The following is a 4,131-nucleotide window of genomic DNA, read 5'->3' on the forward strand; positions in this document are numbered from 1 at the left end:
ATATATATATATATAGGACAATTTTTTCCTACTACCGGGTGTAGTTACTCCCACTTTTGTTTGATACGTTCTAGGTAGTATCTATCATATTGGAGAGTATGTACACGTAGTATGTAGTATATAAGAATGTTTAGGTAGTATATATACTACTTTTTTGGTAGTATGTATCATATTTTGTGCATACTCTATTTCGCGTACAAATATGTACGTATTTCATAAATACAATAAAACCATGAGCTCACTTGCAATTTTTTTCATATAACTCACTTTGGAGTATCTTAGATGTAGTATATAAACATACTAAAAATAATAAAGTAGAGTATATACTACCACATGGTAGTATATGAGAAATGGGTGTAGCTACACCCGGTAGTAGGATGCATTTTCCCTATATATATATATATATATATATATGTGTGTTCCTATTTTGTATACACACTTAGCCATTATTATGCATGGGTCCAATGATATAATATATATGTTCCTATTTTGCATACATATTCAACCGTCAAATGATGCAATATATATCACCCTCCCTTCGTTCACTGCTCTCGGGAAATAAAAGTGGGAGAAAATAAAGAAAAAGAAAAAGAAAAACTGGCAGTAGTAGTAGCGCATTTCGTATAAACTGCTACAGCTACTGAAGGTAGTAGTAGCGTATTTCGTATAAACCGCTACAGCTACTGAAGGTAGTAGCAGCGCGTTTTGTCCAAACGCGCTGCTGTTACATCCACTTAACCCAAAATTCTCACTATCCCTGCTTCATCCCGCCTTTTCCCCCCAAATCCCCACTCTCTCTTCCCCCGTCGCTCGCCCTCGGCGCCGGCGCTCGCCCCCGACCCCGGCGCTCGCCCCCGACCCGGCCCTCGCCCCCTACCCCGACCCCGGCGCTCGCCCCCGACCCGGCCCTCGCCCCCGACCCCGGCGCCGGCGCTCGCCCCCGACCCGTCGGCCCTCGCCTCCCTCCTCTGCTTCCTCCCCTCCCAACCTCGGCCATCGTCGGGCCTGCCTCCTCGCCCCTGCACCCTCTGTAACCCCCCCTCTCTCTCTCTCTGCTAGGGTTCTTCGGTTAATTTACTTAGGTTTTAGTTAGGGCGGTATGTTAATTAGGTTATCTATTGAGTTATGAATTTAGCTAGGTTTCAAAATTAGCTAAATTTATATGCAAATTTGAACTGGACATGTGATATGTGGATATGTCATGTTTTGGACATGTCATGTTTGGAAAATGATCCGAGTGGCCTATGTTACGCCGGAATGTTGATTCATTTCCGTTCCGGTGAATTTCAGGCGCTCGATATGTCCATTTTTTAGCAAAGGTCATGCCGAAATTTCCCATGAATAAACGCATGATTTGTGCTACATAGTTGGCATATCGAGTGTTGGCACATAGATTTCTTTTTATGTCATTTCTCATTTATTCATACTTTTAGAAATAAATGAGGACACTTAATCATAGGAAACATGTTGAACAACGAAGAAACTGGGCCTTCTGACCAAGATGCAGACGAGATGGATTATGAGGGTTAACAAGAGTACCTCGACAATTTGACTGCTAAGCAAGGTTTGCAGGTCGGCCTCGATGATGGTACTGACGCCGACATCGACACCGACGGCGCCGGCACCGATGGCGGTGCTGGGACCGGTGGGGAAGGTACCGGCGGGGCAGATACCGGTGGGGAAGGTACCGGCCCCGATGCCGCTACCGAAAAGAGGAAGCATAAGAAGCAGAGGATATGAAAACCTAACAAACTAGGGATTGGACGACTTGTGATCACAAAGATGGCACCTGGCAAGTTTGAGCCGTTAGAGCCGGAAGAAACCCCGTGCACCATACTCTACTTGATCAAAGGCCAGAAGGTGGACGTGGGAAAGGGGATGATAATGGACCCCTCGCAACCCACGTTCCACAACAAGCCGATCCTCGCTGGGCACTTCAGGGTTAGCTTGACCAGTGTGAAATCGGGGCACGAGGATTTGCCTCCTCCAGTACAGCATGTGGGAGCGGACGACGAGACCCCGTCGCGGATTGGAAGCTTCAAGGGTTGGGTGCTGCTATGGCCAAAGATTCTAATTCGTCTGGAGCCGGCCGAGAGCACACCAATAACCACACATCAACAAGCATGTGCGGAGACCACCACCCCGCCTACGCAATTACCAGCTCCTGTAGTGTCGGGTGAGAGCGGCGGACGACATGATGAAGGGGGTGCAATAGTACTGGCTGATGTAATTTCTCCTGTAGAACAAAGAATGGATGATGAGACGGAGGTCGACCCTATGGATTTCCTCAATACAAACGCGTATGACTGTGACATAGATATAATGAGTCAACCATATGACGAATCGGGCTATCAGCTTGCTAATGAGCATATGGATGATATGCCCGTGCAGGGTTGTAGCAGGGATTGCAAAAAGTCTCTCTTCATGAAATCCTCACAGGACACACCTAAAGATGCCGCCTCAACAGAGGCTCAACTAGCCGGGTGCGAGGGTCGTACAGTACTTAGCCCAGGAACACTAGGGCAGGGGTTAAGGAAGGCTCTGGAAGGTGTGCCCAAGAAAAAGGAGAGGAAGAGATCGGGGAAGATAACTGCCTCCAAACAAGCCAGAGCACATAGCAGCCAGACGATGCATTCTGAAGAGCGTGTACCTGTGAAAGGTGCGTTCATTCTCCATTTCACGGGCGAGCCGATGCTACCGCCGAAACCGCTGGAGGCACTATCAGGGGATCTCAGGAGACTGCACAACCATATGCTGTCGACTGAGAAAAGCCAACTAGCCTCAAAGGATCCAGGATATCCGACATACGCGGCTCATTTTCCTGAGAGGAAGTGCTACGTCGAGACACGGCCCGCGGAGGTGTTCTTCCTGCGGTTTGACCATATCTTTGAGATGTTTCTAACAAGGCGGCTCGATTTTACAATAGTCCGCCTTTTTGCGCTACATATGAGCTCTGTCATGAAGAGTGAAGAAGTCTCGCAAATCTGTGTGGAGGATCCGTACTACATGCATGAGTCTTTCTTGAGTCTCGGCGACTTTGAGCGTAAAACTGCTAGGGAGTACCTCCAAAACTTCATGGTATAGAATAAGGACCGGGAAATTGTCCTCGTGCCTTATCATCCAAAGTCAGTTCCGGACAACCCTTTCGTACATTTCAATCATTCCTTCTCTCTCAAATGGGGAATAATTTGAGGTTTCTTTTCCCCGCAGCAACGGGCGCGCCGTCCTTATTGTTCTTTACCCGCAAGTCTCCCACGCCGTGTATTTTGACCCTTCCAGAGACTACGAGAAAAAAGACTACACCCACATAATGAATATTCTAGATGATGGTCTCCAAGGCTTCAGCTTTAGAGGTGGCCACGTGCAAATCAGGAAACAAAGGAACAAGAAGATGGGTTTCGCGCATAAAACTAACTTGTCCTGCATCCATGTCCCAAAACCAAGCAAGAAGGATGGATTCTACATCGTCCATCTCATGATTCAGTTCAACACGGATCACCAAAAGCTTCGTATGAGAAGTAGAAATGATGATCATATCCACAAGTGGCTAGAATCTCATGGAGAAGCGGATTATAAACTTAGAGATGACTTGTTTCGCATCCAAAGCGACATTGCGACGATCATCATGAAAGAAGTCGTCGATGAGAAGGGCATGTTCCACCATGGCCCTATATCGCGAGCTGGCGTCCGAACTTGCATAGGCATGCAACGTCTAGACCTCACGCCGTTCAAGAAGCTAGGGTTCATCCTCGATGATATGGAAGGATGGAACTTCTAATGATTTATGATGCCGATGATGATGATATGTGTCGGTTGAACTTGTATACTTTTTGTAGCGATGAAACTTTGTAATGTCCACGTTCCATGCCAAACTTGCGTAACGCTACTTTGTTAGTTTGCGTACGATGACCTGCGTACCTCTAGTTAATTAATTTGTGTACTGTATGTTGCATCTAGTTGCTAACCCTTTCTTTTTGGGTGTTGCTCTAGCATATTTTGTTGCATATATATGATTGTACATCCTCTTCATGAACATGCATCTCTAACAGGTACCTAGTTTCTTGATGGCGAGATGGAATTGCTATGTCGTGTACAAAGGGAACGTTCCGGGGGTGTACAACGAGTAGCAAG

Source organism: Triticum aestivum, chromosome 6B, assembly GCF_018294505.1.
Source record: "Triticum aestivum cultivar Chinese Spring chromosome 6B, IWGSC CS RefSeq v2.1, whole genome shotgun sequence".
Classification (NCBI taxonomy): Eukaryota; Viridiplantae; Streptophyta; class Magnoliopsida; order Poales; family Poaceae; genus Triticum; species Triticum aestivum.